The 18,157-nt window shown below is 37.9% G+C and overlaps 2 long non-coding RNA genes across 3 annotated transcripts in view; one reads left to right on the forward strand and one right to left on the reverse strand.

Annotated features, from left to right (window-relative positions):
* The first annotated feature begins 8,053 nt into the window (after positions 1-8,053).
* On the forward strand, positions 8,054-11,544 carry LOC144959984 (uncharacterized). Of its 2 annotated transcripts, XR_013642733.1 has the most exons (3): positions 8,054-8,314; positions 9,351-9,530; positions 9,861-11,544. It is a non-coding gene; the product is annotated as an uncharacterized LOC144959984 (long non-coding RNA). The 2 variants fall into 2 exon arrangements; XR_013642732.1 differs by lacking the exon at positions 8,054-8,314 and having other exon boundaries at positions 8,901-9,530.
* Positions 11,545-14,409: 2,865 nt separating this feature from the next.
* LOC144959983 (uncharacterized) overlaps positions 14,410-18,157 on the reverse strand; it is a 43,500-nt gene continuing 39,752 nt past the window's right edge. The window contains exon 4 of the long non-coding RNA XR_013642731.1: positions 14,410-16,298. This is a non-coding gene — a long non-coding RNA (uncharacterized LOC144959983). The remainder of the gene's footprint in view (positions 16,299-18,157) is intronic.

Here is an 18,157-nt window from a genome sequence, read left to right on the forward strand (position 1 = left end):
TTTTTTTCGGACAGAAACAACGCTGTTAACGGCAAGGTACTCATTGTACACCTGAGTACGGTGAGATAAAGAGCCTTTTCCAAGGACTCAACTATGTGCCGAGCGAGGCTCGAACCCAGGAACTTCCGATCCGAAAGCGAGTGTCATACCACAAGACCATATATCCCCAAAGTAGTAGTAGTAGTAGTAGTAGTAGTAGTAGTAGTAGTAGTAGTAGTAGTAGTAGTAGTAGTAGTAGTAGTAGTAGTAGTAGTAGTAGTTGTTGTTGTTGTTGTAGTAGTAGAAATAGCATATAAGAGGGAAGAAATAGATAGAGAAACTCGAATTGGCTCTCCTCTGGAGGGAACGTATTATAATTTGTTGTGTGTTCTGGATTGCTGTTTTTCCCAGCTGTGTTGTTGTGAACTTTTTTATGGCCGTGAAGCATTGTGAGTCCCTGTGGTGTGTTGTTTCTGCCTGTGTGTGTGTGTGTGTGTGTGTGTGTGTCTGCGTGTGTGTGTGTGTGTTTGTGACGTCGTGTCGGGTTTAAAAAAGCTTCAATCTTTCTCTTTCAGCACTTTGATTCAACATGGATGATTAATAGTTAACTTCGTAAAATAAGTTTAAATCAAGTAGTCTACCGTGAGCGATTCGGTGGAGATTTTTTTTTCCCAACGCGAATGAGATTAAAAACTTTTCACACCTCATTCTCATTGCATTGCTTTGATACTCAAAAATATTGCGCTGGCCGACAGCCCATAAACGAGCAGAGGGATCACAATCTGAGTTTCCCTGGACATAGACAACTTGAGTCTGCTGCTAAGCAATGTGTAAACAAATTGAATGCGCATGACAAGCCGAAAGGTGAAGGGTGCATATTTCGGGTCATTTGAATCTAATTATGAAAAAAATCTGGGTCATTTTTTTCTAAATAGCTCAGCGTACAGTTTCAAAGACAACTTTCCCTCAATATTAAATATATTTATTGACAAAAACATATCCTCTTCAGGGAAAATAATCTAATGCAAGCGTCAGCTGAGAAAATTGGTTCCTTGATTCTTGAGGGACGCATCTCTGTGCGAACAGACACCGGAGGCCGAAGTCATCGTGTACTCGACTGACACTGGACAATTGGAGGTTGTTACGGGACCCCAAAGAAATTCATACATAATGTACATAGGTTTGTGATGAAAAGAAATCGACATAAATCAATAATTCTAAATGGTACTAACATTTTTTAAGCCAACTGCATCATAAATAGGGTGTGAATCGGACACAAAAATTTTGACAACAAAGTGACAAACTTTTGCACTCGTCACTAAGGAATTCCCTTTCTATAATAAGCGATCACGTGATAAATTAAGGTCTAAGACTAATACTAAGCCCTAAAATGATCTGCTGAAACACTCTATTATTACATGGCTTTCAACAAATGGCCTGATGATAACCCCCACCCCCACCACCACCCCCACCCCATACATCACCCACTATGTGCGAGACTGTCTATCTGTCTTTGTAAGCTGCCCTGGCTAATCCTGATCTGAGTGCTAGTAAATGAAGCATTGTCCCCCTATCCGCCCCCCCCCCTCCCCTCTACGAAACCCGCAGACACCCTACAAAACCCGACGAAATCAGACAAATCTAGTGGAAGTAGGTAGCAGTGGGGAGTGAACCTGGGACTCAGGGAAGTGTACACCAGTCGGGAATGAACCTGAGCCTATGGTGATTGGCGGCTTTCGTATAAAACGCAATAATTACTTTTTTTTACTAAACCCGCCAAAACCCGCCGGAGCACGACAATGTCCGACAAAGTTATGGGAACTAGGCAACAGTGGAGACAGAACCTTGGATGAATGAGGTATACACCAGTGGGGAGTGAACCTGGGACTATGGGAAAAGGATATTAGTGGAAAATTAACCGAGACTATGGGAGATGGATACCAGTGGGATTTGAGGCCGGACTATGGGAGTTGGGTACCAGAGGAGAATGAACCTGACACTATAGGAGGGGGCACCGTTGGAGAATGAACCTGGGATTCAGGGAAGTGCACACCACTGGGAGTGAACTTGGGACTATGTAAAAAGGATATCAGTGGGAAATGAGTAATTCTCACTAAACTGCATTAACCAGACTATAAACGTTCAAGGTTGCAAGCAGTTTTGTTACTTTGTCCATTATGAATGGCATTATTGTGAGTTTCTTAGACAAGCACACAGCATCTATAGGGACAATTTGGACTTTCTCATCACCACCACCATCATCATCATGATCATCATCATCACCACCACCATCATCATCATCATCATGATCATCATCATCATCATGATCATCATCATCTTCATCATCATCATCATCATCATCATCATCATCATCATCATCATCATCATCGTCGTCATCATCATCATCATCCTCATCATCATCATCATCAGCATCATCATCACCATCATCACCATCATCACTATCATCATCATCATCATCATCATCATCATCATCATCATCATCATCATCATCATATTCACCAGAAGAAGAATTATTACCACGCTTATAGTCTGGTTAACACAGTTTAGTGAGAATTACTCATTTCCCACTGATATCCTTTTTACATAGTCCCGGGTTCACTCCCCAGTGCTGTGTACGTCCCTCAGTTTCAGGTTATGTCCCCATTGGTGCCAGCTTCTTAGAGTGTCAGGTTCATTCTCCTCTGATACCCAACTCCCATAGTCCGGCTTCAACTCCCACTGGTATCCTTCTCCCATAGTCCCAGGTTCATTTTCCACTGATATATGCTTCCCATAGTCCCAGGTTCACCCCCACGGGTGTACACCTCCATGAGTCCCAGGTTCACTCCCTTGTGTTGTCTACTTCCCATAACTTTGTCGGATATTTTCAGGTTTCGTAAAAAAAAAATAATTGCTTTTTTTTACGAAACCCCCTGAAATCCGTCGATAACCATAGACTCAGGTTCACTCCCCACAGGTGTACACTTCCCTGAGTCTCAGGTTCACTCTCCACAGGTATACACTTCCCTAAGTCTGAGGTTCATTCCCCACAGTTGTCTACTTCCAATAACTTTGCCGGATATTGTTGGGTTTCAGCGGGTTTCGTAAGAAAGCAATAATATCCCAGTCCCAGGTTCACTCCCCAAAGGTGTACACTTCCCTGAGTCTCAGGTTCACTCCCCACTGCTACCTACTTCACATAACTTTGTCGGGTTTCGTAAAAAAGAACCATCCCAAGAAATCACTTTCTCATTTTCTCATTTCTGCAATACAAAATCTCAGCTTCTCGGTCTCGATATTATCCGCAAGTCCAATACTGGTACTAAGTCTCGATACCACAATAACAATAGTTACATTTTAGAAGACGCCATTGTTGTTGATGTGGAGTCAGATGAGGAGAGTGCACCCATACCACAATAGTAGCTATCAAGGTCCTACACTGTTGTGCTCAGCAACTTCACGAGGACAATTAATTATTTGACGTCCTTGCCAGTGTTGAGGAAACGGCACATAAAATATTCTTTGCCTTCAGAGACAGACCACAGTAAAAGACTTAGTTAAATAAAGTCATCATCATCATTGCCTTTTTCACCCTGGGTCAGGGTATAGGCCACAGACAGTTTCCATCCTTCTCTATCCTGAGCTAACTTTTTTTTAAATCTCATCCCATGTCTTACCACTTCTCTGTATGTCAGCTTCTTTAATTCTTCTCCATGTTCCTCGTGGCCTTCCCCTTGATCTTCTGCCCTGAGGGTTCCAGTCAATTCTTTCTTTGTTATAGTGGAGTCATTCTTTCTAAGCGTGTGTCCAATCCACCTCCATCGTCTTCTTCCTATTTCCTCTCCAACTGGTTTCTGCTGTGTTCTTTTCCATTCTTCTTCATTAAAAAAAAAAAAATTCTATCAATCCATTTTATTCTGAGTAACTTACGCATGCACCTGTTTATGAAAATTAAATAAAGTGAACCGTAATAAATTTTTAAATCGTCCCTTTTAAAGGCCACCAAATCATCACTATTGACTTCCCTTCTTATTATCCCGCCTTTTCTCATATGTTCCCCATTCATTTTTATGAATTCCAGATAAATCGACATCACGCTTATATCAACATTTTACCACGGTCCCGAAGATGTCGATATATCCGATCTCGACTGTTTCGTTGTTATATATATACAGTGGACTCCGGATAAGACGATGCCCAGGGGAACCGAGAAAAACATCGACTTATCCGAAAATCAACTTAACCGGAGTGTACCCAAATGAGCAAAAACGCATGTGAACAAAGCAAACCAAGCTAGAATAAGTATGTCCCTTCATATCGCGCGGTCTCTGAAGTGGGTCATCAGAGGTTCCTACCCCCAATAGCCCCATAGAGGAATCAGAATACATAAAAATCGGAATTTGAGATAAAAAAAGGGGAATCAACTTACTGTTATTGACCATGACATGCTTTGCAACAGAAAATGTAATAGACAATCCAAAAGTACTCAAAAGATAAAATATAAAATGTGTAAAAATGGATTTAACCGTGTCAGGACCCTCCCCCCCCCCCCCCCTCAACACACACCTAATCAAACAAACGTGCGTGCCGGCACACACACACACACACACACACACACACACACACACACACACAGGTATACAGGGCCAAAGTTAAATAGGGAAAGAAGCTGACCGTACTCAATCATATTATTGCCGATTGAAGCCAACATATAAATTGAAGCCAACATATAATATTACTAAGGTCATTGACCTCACAAATTGGAGTCACCATAATAATAATAATACTTCGGTCAACCCCCCTCCCAAACATATAATATTATCCGACATCATCAGCACACAATTTGAAGGGAATAATCAGACACACAAAATGTGTGTTGATTGACCATAGGAGATGCTGACGAAATAAGCCATAGCTCACTTTTTTTTAACTAGAGATTTTCAAAAAATAATTTTCCTGGATTGGAAAGGTGAAAAGCGGGATTTTTGCCTTGAATGTGGAATGTTTCCCAATTAAGTGAAATTATTCCGCGAAAAGCGGAAGGGTAGGAGCCTCTGGGTCAAGGTCATGCTTCTTGTAAATCGTCAAATCTTCCTTTTCCGCGATAGAAGTTGTAGACTTGACTTGAATTCTTGATAAAATTGATACTAATTAAGAGGGCCATTACATAGGATGGCCTGGGATTAGAACCAAAAAGAATCATGAACTTGAAGTTGCGACTATGTAAAATTTGAGATGGAGAAATTAAAGTTATTCAATACTGCTTATGTACATTGAACACGGACGTCGGGCAAAGCACCTACATCACATCGATGTGCACCAATCGTTCACGGATATTCTTAACCACTGAAAATTCTTACTGGTAGCTTTTTTAACCAATGGAAATACTTGTTTATTTGTGATTTTATTGTAGTCATGAGTGATAAGAACATCGACTTAAGCGACATCGACTTATGTGGAGTTTTTTTATTATTTACTAATGTTATATAGGAAGAGGGGGGAGGGACCAAGAAAAAAAATCGACTTGGGTAAAAATCGACTTAGGCAACGTCGACGTATCCAGAGTGCACTGTATATATATATATATATACAACGAATAGTAATTCACGCATTCACCTCTCTCTCTCTCTCTCCCCCCCCCCCCCCCCCCCCCCACCCCCCAAACAAAAAAAAAAATAAAGAAAAAATAAAGATGAATAACTTTTAAAAACCAAACACAAAAACGAAAACAGAAAACAAACGTCAGATCATTTTAAATCAGGTTTATTAAGCAGGACAACACAAATCAAACATGCCACAACCCTTGTCAGGAATTCAATGATGTGTCACGGTGTCCAGGTCCTTTTTGCATCTGAAAAATATAAGAAGATAAAAAGGAAGTTATAATACTTTGCAGTAGTGGAGATGATTAGAATAAAAATATAAACTTTTATAAGCAAAGATTCGTTTTGACCGGTTAACTGCCGTTCTCCAGGAAATTCAAGTACCGTATTTAAAAATTTGCCAGACAACTTGTCCTTCAAATATCGACCAATTAAAATTACCCTCGTCTCAACAAATAACTCTCAAACCTGGGACTTCACGACACATTCCCGCAGGCGGGCTATTTAGATTAACACGCTCTAATCTGATTCCTTGTACATATTTAAACTCGTCATAAAAAATTGTGAAAACTTTTAGAATGTAAATTGAAAACAAGTAAACAACAACGACAGAAATAGAACAAATGGACAGTCATGTTTGAATTTCAACACCCCTGTGTCCAGTGACGTGGCATGCTTACAGTATAAAGTGGTGCCAGACGAAAATGACTTACACATGCTACATGTGTAAATATAAAAGAAAGAAAAAAAACTTACATACTTGTAAAGTAAATTTGCATGGTGATGTTTCTATTCCTGCAAATCTTTTCAATAGTTTGTTTATATAAATCACGAACGAATATATTGATTGAAGTTTGGACACTGAGGGAAATGGCTAAAGGGACACATGCAGACATTGAATGTCAATCGAACAAAGGGTAATTTCAAAACTTACAAAGCGTAAGAATGTAAACAGCCCATGGCCTATTAAAAGAGTACTGTAGTTACGTCATGAAACAGCCCCATTCCACTTCGGAAATCAAACATGACACCATACAAGATCTCTCTCTCTCTCTCTCTCTCTCTCTCTCTCTCTCTCTCTCTCTCTCTCTCTCTCTCTCTCTCTCTCTCTCTCTCTCTCTCTATCTATCTATCTATCTATCTATCTATCTATCTATCTATCTACCTATCTGTGTGTGTGTGTGTGTGTGTGTGTGTGTGTGTGATGAACGCGCACGCCCACACACACGCAAAGTCAAACACGCATATTCACGCGAAAATCATGCATTTAGCATATAGCATCACTATCAAGAAATGTTTGACTTAACTCGTTCACATTCCTTCATATCAATTTTTGCAGCAATAATAATAATAATAATAATGATGATGATGATGATGATGATGATGATGATGATGATGATGATGATGATGATGATGATGATAATGATAATAATAATAATAATAATAATAATAATAATAATAATAATAATAATAATAATAATAATAATAATAATAATAATAAAAAAATAATAATAATAACAATAATAATACATTAATATATACAATAATCACGACACACAGAGAGAAACAAATGAACTTGTTAATAATCGTGATTTCGATAATAATAAAGATGGTCGAAGTTACCATACTATGACTAGGACGTAAATGACCAACATTAGCTATTTTTCCCCAGTCCAACAGAGTTGGAGCAAAAATTCCTCGGCACCTGAGGCGGGTTTTTTCTCGTATGTGAAGATGGTAAAAATTCGAGCCAGGTATTCAATGTGGCAACATTATAGTACATTATAGTAATAGCCAAATGGAGCCAGCGAAGATCCGCTCCTTGGAATCGTTTGAGTGGGGAAATCCAGTCACTCGCTCAGTCATAGTACACAGTCGCTGACGACAGTCATCAACGGACTGTGTGAATCCGGAGAAAAGCGTGGGTAGAAGGCGTTGTGACAGAAAGGGAGTCTGTTTCGCACTGTTGATAAAAGGCGATATATACCATTTCTCAGTTTTATATATTTTAAAAAATGCTGTTATCCATTTTTAAAACATGGATGTGGTGTCAGGCACCATTTGAACCAATAGAGCCACGCCCCTGCCTGTGTCTGAATTGGAATAAGCGGGTGTCCGAATTAAAAAACAAACAAACTGGGTGTCTAAATTGGAACAATTGGCGTCTGAATTACAAATGTTGATTTAGTGGCAACCGTTTATAATATATATTTTAATACAGTAGTGGAGGACCAGCAATAATTGCGGGGAAATAAAGGCTATAAGCCGTTAAACTGAGTGCATTCAATTTCCTCTCCGGTCTATCTTGCCCTCCATATGACCTTTCCTCTCAGTCGGTATTGTAATAAAGTATTAGTAATAGTAGGTCACATTTATAACTGACCCCTTTCTAGGGAAATAACTATTACGATACTGTTTGGAAAGTTGAAACATGAATTATGTCCCTTGTTTTATTAATAAGGATGTTATAGTTATGGCTACGCTTATTTGTACTACCGCTGCAAATAACGTCAGAGCTTATTTGTACGCTTCCTAAAAATAGAATTTGCGTAATTACTAAAAATATAACATTTTATACGGATAGAACTGCAATATACAATGAATTATCTGGAAGTCAAAAAGTGACCACTTCATCTCATCACAATCACGTTATTACTATTATTACAAGTTGATTTTGACGGACTTTGGTAATTCTTCACTCTTTTCAAGTCACAGAATACTCAGTTTACAAGGTAAGCATACGAAATGCACATTTTAATTCATTTCTTATTTTTATAACTAAACATGCTTTGGGGTTGTGTGTTTGTTGATTGTGCATCAGCTGACGACACATTTGTCGCTACCGCGAATTACTTAACTTTATTACTTTATTTTGTGAAAAATAACAATAACAGGGCTTAAAAAAAATAAAATACTAATTCCCCCCCCCCCCCCCCAATAATTTAAATCAGCCTTCCATGTCAGGCGATTAAAACCAGGTGTTTCAATGTTCGATCCCCAGTCAAAAGGTTGCTAATTTTATCAAGATCAAGAGGTTTCGAGTACTCACGACATTCCAGGCTCAGGGTCCTTTTAAAAAATACTTTTCATTCAGTTATTGTTATTATCTTTATTATGGCCGACACAGCATGCATCGTCCATACTTTTTCAAAACTTTTTTTTTTTTTTGGGGGGGGGGGGGGGGGCTGTTTTTTTATATCGGAAAATTGGGTTTTGTATGTTATGTTCATGGAGAGAGAGAGAGAGAGAGAGAGAGAGAGAGAGAGAGAGAAGAGAGAGAGAGAGAGAGAGAGAGGAGGGGGAGAGAGAGAGAGATAGAGTGAGAGAGAGAGAGTAATATTTTATAATGATAAGATATCTGTAGTGGTAGTATTATTAGTAGTTTTGAAATGCCTATGATGATGACAATGTGAGATAATTATATTAGTGTGATTATTTTTATTATATTTTTAAAAATTACGTATGGCTATGTCGTAGTGGTATGACACTCGCTTTTGGACCGGAAGGTCCTGGGCTAGAGCCTCGCTCGGCGCATAGTTGAGCCCTTGGAAAAGGCACTTTGCTCACTTTCTCTCACCGGACTCAGTTGTAAAATGTGTACTTGGCCGTTAACTGCGTTGTCTCTGTCCGAAGAAATTGTAATATCGCCTAACAGACGTTATGTCCCGTTCAACATGCGAAGTGTTGCTGTTATAAACTTTAGCATTGGCATGTATGTGCCTATTTTGCTGTAGTGAATTTAATTTAATTTTTTGTTTTCATCGACAGCTAACATGAAAGAACACTGTTGACGTTACTGGTGTCCTGACAATCCATAAAGATGCTGGCTCAAGGGCTATTCTGGCAAGGTGTGTTGAGGCAAACCTTTGCCTGTGGCAAAACTCATCAATCAGCAAACCATCATCTGGGCCAGCAGACCAGAGTGTCTGCATGCACTTTTTGACAATGGTTAGTAATGTTTTCAAATCTCCATTGCGCCTTTACATTTTTTATTGGTGATCAATAAAATAAATGCTCATTTTTCTAAATGAAAATGGCAAAGCATCATTTGAATTGAATTACTATTGAATGTATTAACTTAACAACAGACTATAGTTTGTTACCAAGAGTTTTGTTCTATGGATGTAAAACCAATGAAATTTCAAGTGTGTTGGTGTGAATAATGATCATTTTTTAAAAATTGCTATGTCTTTGACAAATGCATTTTATGACAATAATGCCATTTCCAAAAATTGCTAATGAAATGTGTCTCTTTTTTATTTCAATTTTTCCATCCAGAGCAGGATCAACCCTCTTTGTGGAACTACAAAAAAAGTGGTGGCAAACAAGTAGTGTTGACTTTTTCTGTATTGAGGCGAAAGAGATTTTTATTCCAAGGGTTTGGGAAAGCAAATTGCTTTTTATTCAGAGCTAGTGCACTATTTAACTGTTTTATTGTCTAAAATAGAATTGATTTTGCAGTTCAACTTGACTAGATATCTAATTTTATACGACTTGTCTCTCAAGTAGAATAAAAAAATGAAAAATGAGGATAGCGTGCCATATCATATTTTGAAAAATCATTTAATATATCTAGAAATCATCTAATTAACCTATTGTATACAGTAAATAATTAGGTTTTGTGATTATAATGATGAATTCATAAGGTATGACATCATATTTGACCACAAAATTATTTTATCTCTGGGCGTAAAAAAATCAATTTTACAGCATTTTTTTTTATCTAAGGGGTATGGGTTAGTGAACCGATTATAATTTTTTTTAGACTTAGATCAATCTACAAAATTTTCGTTTTCTTGTCCTATTACGGTCATATTTTGAAAGTTTGATGGATCATTTCTTTTAGTTGTCTGCAAAATCAGCCTTTTAACTTTATGTCAAATTATAGAAAAAGCTTGTGCTTTCTCAAATGTCTGTTTTATGTCATTTGTCTGATTTTCTAGCAATCCTACCTCAATCATTTTCCTTTAAATTATCTTCAAATTTATTCAGAATCTTTTCTATGATGTGTTTTACATCATGATGTGCGGGTGGTTGGATGGGAGCATCACCCTTGAATCATATACCTATGATGTTCGCATGGGTGTACGATCCGATAGTGATGTCGTTTCTTCTTCTCTTTACTAGCCTATCCTGCTTCTTTGGTTTGTGATTGTATTTTTGACAGGGGATATTTTTTTTCCTGTAAATCCTCTGCCTGTTTGTTCTTGGTTATTTATAATTTAGCTTATGATTTTGATTGACATTTGTACTATTTTTGTTAGATTGCTTGTTTTTTTGTTTCAGCGGTCTCTCATATAACCTCAATTGTGTTGGAAGAGACCTAAAGCAACAAACAAAAAAAAAAAAAACATCATGATGTAAGTGTTTGGGGGTAAATTAAAATTTAGCAATTTTATAAATTTTAAAATTCATTTGTTCCTGTCGATCCGCGCTAAATTTTCAGTTGAAATCAAATAAAAATTCTAAAAAAAGTATTCCAAGAGTTTTCATGATATAGCTATTTATGAAAGAAACATTGTGTTTAAATTTGAAAGAAGTTTATATGCTAGTTTTTGGTGCATCTATGTTAGAAATTTTAGGGTTTTACGTCTAATTTTAGCTTATGTTGCCCCTTAAAAAAGTTTTTTTTTTAAATTCAGTTATTTTTGGTGTTTAGCATCAAATTATACATCACATTATTAGTTCATGAGATATAATTAAAGAATTTTAGAACTATAAAGCATATTTGACCACTAAAGTAATTTTTTGGTGAATAACAGCAGATATTAAATTATTTCGCAATTTTTTTTCTTAGAGGTATGGGTTAGCGAATCGTTTATAATTTTTTTCAGAATTTGATCAATTTATAAAATATTACTGTTTTCTTGTTCCATATTGGTTATACTTGATGAATGTTGGCCTTTGTCTGCATAATTAGCTTTATTATCAAATTAAAGAAAAAATTTTCATTTTCTCCAAATTTCATTGTGCGTCATTCTCTGATTTTCTAACATTCACATCTGGATTGTTTCCCATCAGATTGTCTTCAAATTTGGTCAGAATTTTTCTTATGATATGTTTTGCATCATGATGGTTGGGTTTTGGGCTAAACAAAAATTTAGCAGTTTTATGAATTTTTAAATCAATTTTTTTTCTTGTCATGTCACACCAAATTTTCACTAAGACATCGAAAAAAAATTCTGAAAAATTTATTTTCAAGACTATTGCTAAACCTATCCATCTTGTTGTAAGAAACATTTTGTGTAAATTTGAAAGAGATTGTTCGTTGTTTTTTTCTGCATCACTGTAAGAATTTTTGGGGTCTAATTTGAGCTTATATTGTCCCCCTGGTGGTAGGGATTTGGTGGCTAATAGTATTAGCGCTGGTGTTAGGGACTCAGTAATAGCCATGTGGTAGGAACTCGGCGAGTAAAAGTGCTGGTGATAGGGATTCAACGAGTAAAAGCGCTGGTGGTAGGGACTCAGTGAGTAATAGCGCTGGTCGTAGGGACTCAGTGAGTAAAAGCGCTGGTCGTAGGGACTCGATGAGTAAAAGCTCTATGACTCGCTGAGTAATAGCGCTGGTGGTAGGGACTCGGTGAGTAAAAGCGCTGGTGGTAGGGGCTCGGTGAGTAAAAGCGCTGGTGGTAGGGGCTCGGTGAGTAATAGCGCTGGTCGTAGGGACTCGGTGAGTAAAAGCTCTATGACTCAGTGAGTAGAAGCGCTGGTGGTAGGGACTCAGTGAGTTATAGCGCTGGTGGTAGGGACTCGGTGAGTAAAAGCTCTATGACTCGAGTAAAAGCACTGGTGGTAGGGACTCGGTGAGTTATAGCACTGGTGGTAGGGACTCGGTGAGTTATAGCACTGGTGGTATGGACTTGGTGAGTTTTAGTGCTGGTGGTAGGGTCTAGGTGAGTAAAGGCTCTATGACTCGGTAATAGCACTGGTGGTAGGGACTCTGAGAGTTTTAGCGCTGGTGGTAGGGACTAGGTGAGTAAAAGCTCTATGACTCAGTGAGTAAAAGCGCTGGTGGTAGGGACTCTGTGAGTTATAGCACTGGTGGTAGGGACTCGGTGAGTAAAAGCTCTATGACTCAATGAGTAACGCTGGTAGGGACTGTTTGTTTTTGAGGGTTTTACGGCGCTTGCAACACATTAAGGTCATATCAGCGCCAGTAAAAAGGAAGAAATGGGATAGTAAACAGTTATAGAATTCAATTAAAGCACCCAAGAAAAGGTAAGACATAGGGGAATTTGTTCAAATGGGAAACAGATGTAGATTTCAAGAGCACACCATCAAAGTACTTAGTTTAAGATCACCTAAAGTCTCATCCAGACACAAGCACAGGTCCCGACTAAGAGGAATACACTCAAATGTTAACAAATCAAATATAATATGTAAATAAAACATAATACAGTACATAACAGAGAGATGATTTACAATGAAAAAAATATCATCTCCCAAAACTAACTATACATTCGACTGCTTCCCTCTCAGCCAGGGGATCCGGCCAGGACCAGGACAAAACCAAGTAATCTCATTCCAAGACAAACACAGAAAGCATGTTGGAAAACATATAAGGGGATAGAAGACACAGTATGAACCCCCCTGCCCACTATGGGAGGTCAGGAACCCCGCCCAGGTGGTAGGGACTGGGTGAGTAATAGCGCTGGTAGTAGTAGGTACGGCAAACTGCCGCTAATGCGCTCTGGCGGACAATTTTCGATGTGTTTTACATAAATTTTACTTCGTTGTATTCCATTAAATATCAAAATGACAAGGATAAAATTTATATCAATCGAAAGCTTATTCAAATCCCTTTAAAATGGTGTCTAAATGATTTATCTGCTTTTTTTGAAGATAATTTAAGTGGGTTTTGAAACAAGTCACTAATCGGCTCGCCCGCTGATGGAAAAAATGAACTTTTCGCGATCGGTCATCTTGAAGAGCTTGGCGAATTCGGGCCATGGGTGGTATCGGATCAGTAATTGGTTTAAAATGTGCACAAGATCTTAACGTTTTGATCGATACCAAATAACTGTTGGTTTATTTAGGGGAAGCGATTTTATTTTTAAAATTTCTCAAAAAAAGGAAGATTTAACTCATTTCCACAAAATTTCAGCAGACTATTTTTACATTACTGGGGAAAGCTCATCCATTTTTCTCTTAAAATATGGAAATGCCGTACCGATTATAAGTATCGCCCGCATTCGCCCAGCATTTAACTTTGGTAAATAAACACGAGTTGCACAGCCCAGTCAGTGAGAGCAAAATGGCGTGCCGACCAGAGGCTGCCTCGACGGACACATTTTTTGTCTCCCTTGGCGATTTATGGGAAATATGCATTTTTTGCGTTTTCGTGGCGCTTAAAATGTAATTAAATAAAGAGCTAGAGTTCTGAAAAAAATTGGAGTTGTTTAATTTCTATTATGAGACTCTAAGCAGTTGAAATTTTGTCATTGTGAGCCCGATACTTTTTTTTATACGAAGTCCCGAAGTTGGGTGCTGAAGCAGGGTGTCGCGACGACGAAATTGTCAAATTTTCAAATGACAATATCTTCCTTAAAAATTGAGATACATGTATGATATTGGTATCAAAATGCTCAGAATTGCAAACTCTTTTAAGCAAAAGTGACTAAATTGAGCATTGTTGGGTTTGAAAAATCAGTTTTCTGTACCTACTAGTAGTAGGGACTCAGTGAGTAAAAGCGCTGGTAGGAATTCAGTGGTGTCACTGATTTTATGACATTAGAATATAAAGAAATTTACAACTACAATCGGACTAATGATTTTACAAAAGGTCCCCACAAAAGTATATCTTTAAATTATTAAACAAGTCTGTTGATTAAATTAAATTATAATTTTATTTTAAAAGATCAAAAAAATGTCAAAATAAAAATGAAAGTTTTGACAACCAAAATGTACCTATTCCGTAACATATAAAGACACACAAACAAATCTTGTCTTCTTGCTCCTCTGTAATCTTGACACAGCATTGCTCTGATTTTTCGTGAAGATGTGTAGCATGAACACTACTTCACTCTATACCGATCACGACCCAACAAGTATTGAGAACAACCATGCTTCTCAAATTTGTTTTACATACAGGACTTTGCACTATCCTTTTGAATCTGGATAGAGACTTGACCGACTCAATTGTTAACGGGCACCTTTTTACTATCACACTCTTTTATTGGGATGTGATATTACGACTTATAATGTCCCTTTTTATTTCGTCACTGACCGACCACCTTTGAAATTTTGATATTCTACAACACAGTGTTTGGTCTCCTGTGTTATATTTGTTTTATTCTGTACCGACCTGTATAACACAGTTTCGGCCTTCTCTGTGTTATATTTTTATTAGGACATATAGTAACAAATTTGCCTTCTCTGTACTATGAATTGGTCACCCGTTCACGGACTGACACAGTACAGTAGCCTGCACTATGCCTTGCTATCTTCCGGCCCCAAACGTACTTCACACAATCAACCCTGCATTATGTGAAGGATAGCTAGTGACGTTTGGCGACTGAGAGACGTTGTCATCACAAGATAGCATAGCAACAGGTTTGAAAAATACCAACTTGTGGTTGCCTATAGGTAATATCCCACTGAGACTTAAGCTCGTTCTACAGTAACGTGACAGCCCCCACCCACGTTAAAAATTTACTTTTTTGGTGGTTTATTACATGAAAATAAATTTTACAAATGGACAATGAGTAAAGGAATTAAGGGAATTCTGTATGAAATTTCCTGTGTAGAGTCACATTTGAAAAATTTCGCAGTCTGTCTCTGTCGTGTCAAGGGCATCTTTATGGTCGCATGCCTCTGTTATCTGGAGTCCCTGTCTGGTCAGTCTGTGTGTCCATAACGTCTGTGGTCTCTCTGTCTGGTCAGTTTGTGTGTCCATAACGTCTGTGGTCTCTGTCTGGTCAGTCTGTGTGTCCATAACTTCTGTGGTCTCTGTCTGGGCAGAGTGTGTATTTATAATGTCTGTGGTCTCTGGTCAGTACGTGCATTTACAATGTCTGGTGTCTCTGAAAAGTCAGAAAGAGGGTTAGAATGGGGATTTGTCTGTATTAAGTCAGTCATGTCAACAATGTCAAAGTCTTTATCTTCAGAGACAAGAGTCAACAATTGTTCCAACTGGGAGATTCTTTGCAGAAACTGATGTTCTACCATAACTTGAAACAAGCTATTGATCCTGTTTGTCACTGAAGATACAATTCGATACAGTCCTTCCTGTGTATTTGCCACACGTCATACTGGTACAATGTCAGTTTCAGGTTGGTCATGGATTTCCAGTCTTTCGCCCGCCATGACCCTCATCATCTATGCACATAATATTCACAAGTGGATACAAATATCGATTTACTTTGTATGCTGCATCCATAAAAACACATCACAAAAAACACTCAAATCACGCCTCATTCTTCCCGTTACTTAAAACAAATACTCAAAACCACCATCCTCATTCACACTGAACTTTGTTACACCTCCTTCCTCCTCTATCTCTCTCAGTAATTCCTGTACCGTCTCACCGTCCGTCCTGTCAATATCAGTCTTGAACAATCTCCGCTGCAAATCTTCGACATCTTTAGGCAATACATTTTATCCTTGGCTTGATTGAATGTATTGCCTAAGTTGGGTTGTGGACACCTTTGTTTTAGCCATAGCCTTCACTGTCTCATTCACGAGGGGCAGGCGATTCTCCGGATAAAGTGAGGATGGCTAAATGTAAAAAGAAAAAAGATTAAAAGTACAAAATTGTATGCAATAGCATTCAATTCAGACCTGCCAGCTAACAAAACAATAAAAAGCATTTTATTTTTTATTGACAATTTCAAGACAAAAATCTGCATATAAACCCATAATGCACGAGTTGTGTTTGTCACTCTAAAATACTTGAATGAACTAAAATGCAACAGGCGCTCATCAAATTCAAGGGTTAGATGAATGACTGCAGAATTCCCAAAAACGTCGCTTCATTGTCTTTGTAACATTTTCATGGCATACAAAAACGCAATAGAGTGGTCACCATTTATAATTAGTCCTCAGAAATCAAGCACTTATAAGGGTAGCCCTATTCGTCCTTAAGGTCGAATAGCATCAACCGTGGTTGCCGTACGTACGGACAAATTGTGTTGCTTGCACTATTCGTCCTTCACACTAAAGCTGGGCAATATTCCGTTTTTGCTTTTACTGAGCTGGATTCGAATCCACGTAATTACATGATATATCCGTATCGTCTTAAATGTTTCACAAACCCCACCTCCTCTGTTTGTGAGTCAAATAATCAGTTATGTGTGTTTGAGGTGTGTGTGTGTGTGTGTGTGTGTGTGTGTGTGTGTGTGTGTGTGTGTGTTAATGTGTGTTAATTTCGTGGGTTTTTTTTTTTTTTTTGTTTGTTTTTTTCTTCTGGGATATGATTTTTATTCCATAATGGTGGTTGATTTCTTATAAGGAACAATTGTCGTGTTCTCCTATTGGTAAGTATCCCATTCAAATACCTGCTCGAGAGTTTGGGTTGGCTAGGCACAGAGGAAGATTCGGCAAGTTTTCTTTGTTTTGGTTTTTTTTTTTTTGGGGGGGGGGGGGGGGGGGGGGGGGTTGTTGTTTTGTTGTTTTTTTTTTTTGTTGTTGTTTTTTTTTTTTTTTTTTGTTTTTTTTTTTTGCTGGGGGGGGGGGGGGGGGGGGGTATTGTTGTTCTTTTTTATTTGTTTTCATTTGTTGGTATTTTCCCTGCTTTTGTTTGATTTGTGTGTGTGTGTGTGTGTGTGTGTGTGTGTCTATTGTGTGTCTACGTGTGTCTTGCCTTTTTTACATTTTTTTTCAATCTATAATAGTGGGTAAGCACTCAGTAACTATTTGTTTTAAATGACTAGTATTCAATTTGTCAAAATATTATATTAGTCATAATAGTATAAGCAGCGCAAAAAAAAAAACACCAAATTTCTGTATCTCTTAAGAAGCAGTTTTAATAATCTTGATAATTCAGTGAGTGCCATCAATAATAGCTTGAATTTAGCCAAAATTTTTGAACGATACCTGTCCTTTAACTTCAGAAAATGTTGTTATAAGTTGTACAGTCTTGAGTAGACTAGCTGTAGGAAATAATGATAGATTTAATTCATGGCGAATTCAATGCGTTATCAAATTGGCAGTAAACGAGGTAATTGTATAGACGGGATGGAATTTGGCGGCTTTACAACACGCAAATTAATTCCAAAGCCGAAAGCACAACTTTGCATTTAAACTTATCTCCATAGACGATGTAAATATATTAAAGATTAATAAAGGACACTAATACCAAGTCCTCAATATTTTCAGTACTTCGTTCGTTAGCTAATACTATTAAGTATTTGGTATCCACTTTTGCCCTGACGAGAAGTTAGAATGTCAACGGGTTGGGATTTAAAATGTCAACGGGTTGAAACTGGGTGAAATAGAATGATACAGAACATAAAAGCCCAGTTCGGCCTAAGAACAATAACTTGCCTATGTTCTTAAACTCAGAACAAGGGGTAATGTTGTCATGGGGGTTGGGGTTGTTGTTTTGATCTGGGTAGGGGTCTAATAAGTCTGATAAA

The sequence above is a fragment of the Berghia stephanieae genome, chromosome 14 (genome assembly GCF_034508935.2).
Source record: "Berghia stephanieae isolate SIO BIC M18660-M18661 chromosome 14, UCSD_Bste_1.3, whole genome shotgun sequence".
Lineage (NCBI taxonomy): Eukaryota > Metazoa > Mollusca > Gastropoda > Nudibranchia > Aeolidiidae > Berghia > Berghia stephanieae.